This window comes from Zingiber officinale, chromosome 10B, assembly GCF_018446385.1.
Source record: "Zingiber officinale cultivar Zhangliang chromosome 10B, Zo_v1.1, whole genome shotgun sequence".
Lineage (NCBI taxonomy): Eukaryota > Viridiplantae > Streptophyta > Magnoliopsida > Zingiberales > Zingiberaceae > Zingiber > Zingiber officinale.
Window position 1 is genome coordinate 59161302 of NC_056005.1, and position 6784 is coordinate 59168085.

A 6784-nucleotide genomic window follows, 5' to 3' on the forward strand; every position below is an offset into this window, starting at 1 on the left:
TTTGAGTAGGAGTCGAAATAGGCTCCGAACGAAGTAAACCACTTGTGTCTTTATATTTACTTTACTTTTCATTTCCGCTGCGTTACTTTAGTTACTCGAAAGATTTCCGTAAATCGCTAAAATAGCCACGAGCGCTATTCACCCCCCCCCCCTCTAGCGCTTTCGATCCATCAATTGGTATCAGAGCGGGGTCATTTGGAATCGGTGCAACCACCATTCAAAATAATTTTTCGTGGTATTTTCAGATTTTTCGGAGTCAATTAGAATTTAGCTTTATAGCTATATTTTAATTCTTTTTCTCGAATCGGTTTCTGCTCGAGGTTGGTGCAAAACCACCCGAGTTTGTGTTTTATTTTCTTCTTCCCGCACTACTAATCCAGGACCAAGTCCTGGGATTTTCTTGTTGTTTATTTTTTTTTAGTTGATCTAAAATGACCCTTCAAGAAGGCTACAGTACAGGCCGCCCCCCGCTATTCACCGGAGACGACTTCGGGTACTGGAAGGTCGGATGGAGGCATATCTCCAGACTCATTTCGAAGTCTGGATGATTGTCAAAACCAGATTCCAACTACCAACTGATAGCGTCGGCAAACCACTACCATACGAGGACTGGGACGCATCTCTGATTAAGAAGGTGGAAGCAAATGCCAAGGTGACCTGCACCCTCCAATGTGCCTATCAAAATAAGAACTCAACCGCGTCGGCCCCTTCAACAGTGCCAAGGAGCTGTGGGAGAAACTCATTGAACTTCACGAAGGGACGTCCGACACCAAAGTAAGTAAAAGAGACTTAATTTTCAATAAATTGTTTAATATTAAACTGCATGAAGGTGAGACAACTGCCCAACTCCATGCCCGGATTCAAGATCTGCTCAACGGTCTTCATGCAATTGGGCAGAAGGTAGATAACCGGGACATCATAAGGTATTCTTTAAACGCATTTCCGAGGAACACCTTGTTGGCATCCATGGTAGATGCCTACAAGGTTTCTAAGGATTTATCTACTATTAAGTTAGATGAACTTTTTGCAGAATTCGAACTTCATGAATAGACTAATGCGCGCCCGACCGAGAAAGGGTTGGCTTTCGTTGCAGGAACAGGGAGAATGCGCGAATCAAAGATAATGTAATACCCCGGTTCTGAGATTCTGGTTAAGTATGACTTAAAAGGTTAGATGGTACTATCCATATCACCAAGGTGCACCTTCCTTTTCGGAAGCCAAACTTAAGAACTCCAAATTTAAGCGTGCTTGGCTTGGAGAAATCTTAGGATGGGTGACCTCCTGGGAAGTTTCCCAGGGTGTGTGCGAGTGAGGACAAAGCACGCTGAAAGGACCTTCGGTGATTTGTGGAGCTAGTCGTCAACCCGATGGATAATTATGGGTAGCGTTCCCGGTTCAGTCTGGGTGGGGCTGGCCGGGATGGGGCGTTACAGATGGTATCAGAGCGACCTTGCGACCGTGAGTGCGCCTGTGGTAGGAGCACCCAGGGCACCACCTAACGAGGACGTTATGTCTTTAAGTGGGGGTGATTGTAATACCCCGGTTCTGAGATTCTGGTTAAGTATGACTTAAAAGGTTAGATGGTACTATCCATATCACCAAGGTGCACCTTCCTTTTCGGAAGCGCAAACTTAAGAACTCCAAAGTTAAGCATGCTTGGCTTGGAGAAATCTTAGGATGGGTGACCTCCTGGGAAGTTTCCCAGGGTGTGTGCGAGTGAGGACAAAGCACGCTGAAAGGACCTTCGGTGATTTGTGGAGCTAGTCGTCAACCCGATGGATAATTATGGGTAGCGTTCCCGGTTCGATCTGGGTGGGGCCGCCCGGGCTGGGGCGTTACACCATATCCTATATGGTGTTTTTATTACGTCCTTGGATGGAACTCGGTTGAGTATAAAAGCTACCGTGTCTAGAGCATAGCCCCAAAGAAATGTAGGAAGATCAGTGTGACTCATCATAGACCATACCATATCTAATAGAGTACGGTTCCTCCATTCGGATACACCATTCCATTGTGGTGTTCCAGGAGGAGTGAGTTGGGATAGAATCCCACACCCAGCTAGATAGTCACGAAACTCATGGCTAAGGTATTCTCCACCTCGATCTGATCAAAGTATCTTAATACTCTTGCCAAGCTGGTTTTGTACTTCATAATTGAATTCTTTAAACTTTTCAAAGGATTCTAACTTATGTGTCATCAAGTACACATAATCATATCTACTGAAGTCATCAGTAAATGTGATGAAGTACCTATAACCGCCTCTAGCAGCGACATTGAAAGGCCCACATACATCACTATGTATAAGTCTTAACAAATCAGTCGCTCTTTCGCTGTGCCCACTAAAGGGAGTCTTGGTCATCTTGCCTAGTAGGCATGACTCGCACGTCTCATAAGATTCAAAATCAAATGAGTCCAGCAAACCATCCTTATGGAGCTGGGATAAGCGCTTGTCATTTATATGACCTAAGCGACAGTGCTAGAGATAGGTTTAGTTCATATCATTTGACTTGAACATCTTGGTATTTATGTTATAGATAGGGCTTTCATGGTCTAGAATGTAGAGTCCGTTCATCAGAGGTGCACTACAATAGAACATATCTTTTAAATAAACAAAACAACATTTGTCCTTTATTATAAAAGAGAAACCTTTCTTGTCCAAACAAGAAACTGAAATTATGTTCTTAGTTAAAGGAGGCACATAACAACAATCATCTAAATCTAGTACAAGCCCAGAGGGCAGAGATAGAAAATAAGTACCTATAGCAGCAGCTACAACCCGTGCTCCATTGCCTACGCGTAGGTCCACCTCGCCCTTTGCCAATGCCCTGTTATTTCTCAGCACCTGCACATTAGTACAAATGTGAGAAGCACATCTAGTATCTAATACCCATGATGAAGAAATAGATATATTGACTTCTATAACATATATACCTGAAGTGGAAGTCTCACTTCGCTTCTTCTTAAGATCTTCCAGGTATACCTTGCAGTTCCTCTTCCAATGCCCGGTTTGACCGCAGTGGAAGCAGGTAGCATCCTTGCCGACCCCTCCTTTAGGCTTCAGTGCCTTGCCTTTGCCCTTGGCTTGGGACTTTCTCTTGCCTTTGGGCTTTCCCTTAACCTTGTGTTTCTGAACCATCAGAACAGTGTGGGAATTAACCTTCTTAAGGTTCAGCTCAGCAGTTCTTAACATGCTAAGCAGCTCGGGCAGTGGCTTGTCAATTTCGTTCATGTTGTAGTTTAGAACGAATTGACTATAGCTATTCGGGAAGGATTGCAAGATCAGGTCAGTGGCCAGCTCTTGGCCAAGTGGGAACCCCAACCTCTGTACGTTTTCTTTGTGCGTAATCATTTTGAGTACATATGCACCTACGGGAGCCCCATCTGGCATCTTGTACTGAAACAGTGCCTTTGAGATCTCGAATATCTCGTGCCTAGCTTGTCCCTGATATAGTTGACAAAGATGTTCAACCATATCGTAAGCTCCCATCAACTCATGTTGCTTCTGAAGCTCAGAGTTCAAGGTCGCGAGCATCAGACAAGACATATCTAATGTGTCATCTTGATGCTTCTTGTAAGCATCTCGGTTAGCTCGCGTGGAAGTGCCAGAAGGAGCCTCCGGAATGGCTGCTCCAGAACGTACAGTTTACGTTCTTGGATGAGAACTATTCTCAAGTTCCTGTAACAGTCCAGGAAATTTGCTCCGTTGAGCTTGTCCTTCTCAAGGACAGAACGCAGGGAGAAAGAGTTCGTATTCGACGTCATGGTTATCTACAACAGAAAAATGTAGAAAATAAATATCATATTCTTTTAAATCATTTAATTAGGCCTTTAACTAAATGATGCTCCCACTGAATTCTATAATTCATGTGGGATAAGATCCACATCATACTACGCCTTTAGTTAGCTTTGGCTAAATCGCCCAAGACTTAGTATGATCGGTAGGTAACGATTTACCAATTACATCTCTATGCAACTCTTGTTTATAGCATCATTATTCGCAGTTATATTAAAACTTGAGTTAGCTTTGGCTAATACGCCCAAGAATTAATGTAAATGTGATTTATGTCCTATATTTCCAACCGTTGGAAGAATGCTTACAGTTAAACTCGATTTAACTAGTTGTACTCAATCATATTGAGTCTCTACTCACCCATGCGTTGATAGGCGGGACCAAGATTGTCCCACCGTACTCTACCAAGATAATATGTGTTGCTCTGCTTTGGCAGATTCAACAACACATGTGATAGAGGTAGTGATAGGTATCACGACACGATAGGCATTTGAGTTGACGCGATTGAGATCTAATCTAATCGAGAGGGTGCATCTTGTATACGAATTAGATCTAATCTAATCGTTGGGTACTAATTAATTACTAATTATGCATGACATACACACAAGTAATTAATTAAATTATTTGTGATTAGTCATGGCCCAACTATGATCTTCTCAAGTAAATGAGAAGATCGGATGGTCAACCTAAGGTCAGGAGCTTCTCAAGCTCCTCCCTTTGACCACCTTATGTTGCTCGCGTCCTCCTCGTAACTCCGTCTCGAGTGGACATTCCACCGCTCCAATTTTGTACATTACAATTTTGAAACTCAAGTTACATTCAAGTCTAAACTAATTTACAACAAGAATATAAAATAGAGAAAGGCACGACGCGCAGGTCGCTAATCAAATATACAACACGTACATCACATGATGCCACGCAGGCCGTATTATGAATTACAACACATTTCCAATCAGATTGGGTCTTTTGGGCCATGACTATCACAAAATAATATATAATTCTAAATTATGTATTTTCTATAATTTTCTATAATTTTTACTACAATTTTTACAATTTTTATGAGTAAAATTCTCGGGGGTTCCGTTTAGCGGGTTTCGGGTGCAATCGCGGAATGAATCCCTTTGCGGGGCCAGGGGCAGCGCGCCTACCCGCGATCTAACCATCGCGAGTGTTCCTTAGCAATCCTAAAGCGCCTTAGCCCGTTGTCCCAAAAAGATTTGGGGTGAAACCTTGCCGTTTCGGAAAAATCTTCTCGGTAGTTGAAGCCTACAAGTGTCGAAACACTTGTGCTTCGCTTCTATGAGAAAAATACCCATAAAAACTATAAAAATAGGAAATTTATAGAATATTACAGATCTGCTATTTTTCTTAAAAATATAAAATGAACTCGTAGAAGACTTCGCACGTGGCTTTGATACCACTGTTGGATTTTTCGGGCCGTGAAAACCGCTTTTTTGGGTCACGGAAACCCCGAAACCCCCATGCCACCGGATCCGTGCGAGATTGTAATGACCCGATTTTCCCCATTTCGAGTTCCAAATGTCCATAAAAATATTTGGAAATACCTTTAAAATATTCTAGAGATTTTTAGAAATCTTTAGAGTATTTTTACGTAATTTTTGGAGGTCGTTTAGTATTTTTACAAAACAAAAGAAGTTTAGACAAAAATCGTTGAAGGCGAGGTTCGAACCCACGACCCCGGGTCGGACTGACCCAAGCCAAAACCGGCTTGACCAGCTGAGCTATGAGATTTTTGTTAACTCTATATGGAAAGAATTAAGGATATAGTATAGTTTGGAATAAAACCCTAGTTATTAAAGGACCTAGTTTCTTTTTCTTCCCGAGCCGAAAACCCTATTTGCCTTCTCCCCGATCCCGACTCCGCGCGGCGCTCCTGCTCGGGTGACAGCGAAGAACAAGCCAGGCGTGGTCTCCGGCGCCGACGAAGTTTCTCCCGGCCATCCTTCACCCGTGAGTGGCCATCCCGATGGAGAAGAGCTCGGGAACACGAAGGAGTTGCCGAGAAGCTTCGCCCGAACCCTAAAAGCTTTCTCCTTCCTTCTTCTCGGTTGTAAGTCCAAGAACCCTCGGTAAGTACTACTCACCTGTAGTAGGAGTAGTTTCGATGTATTGCTTTGATCTCTTAGCTTTCGGAATTGAAGTTGGGTGGATTTGGAAGCCTTTTATGTTGCTGTCGTGAGTTCTATGTAAAAAGAATTGGGGGACTTTGGTTTTCTTTTGAGGTTCTGCCGTGACCTTCACAAAGGAATAAAAAAAAAATTCGTTTAGGCTAATTGTGCATGAAGCATGGTTCTGATACCTTAATTTGGGTGCCGGGTAGAATTGTATGCTAGGGTTGTTGTGTTATGCATTCTATCCTTAATTGTTGCTAGGGATTTTGCCATGCACAGTTGAGTTTCCGGTTGGTTCTTTGCTGCCCTATTTTGGATTATACCGTACAGATTGGTATGGTTACCTCATGTTGCTGCCGTGAGTTCATCTAAGGATACATTCTTTTGGCTTGCTGTTGAATTCTTTGAGTTGTGTTTTATGCTTGAATCTCCTTGCGTTAAGATCATATTGTACAGAGTTAAGGTTGTTTATGGATTAGTTTTGGACAGCATATTAAAGAAGCCTGAAGTTGTATTCTTTTGCTTTATTTATAGCATGTTTTGAAAATTTGAAGTAGCATTCTGTTGCCTATTTTATAGCACGTTAAAGAAGCCTGAAGTTGTATTCGTTTGCTTTATTTATAGCATGTTTAGAAAGTTTGAAGTAGCATTCTGTTGCCTATTTTAAAGCACATTAAAGAAGCCTGAAGTTGTATTCTTTTGCTTTATTTATAGCATGTTTAGAAAGTTTAAAGTAGCATTCTGTTGCCTATTTTACAGCATGTTTAGAAGGCTCAAAGTTGTTTCTTTTGCCCTATTCTATAGCATGATTATTAAGGTTAGATTAGCTTTCTTTTGCTTTTATCACAGCATGTTTAGGAAA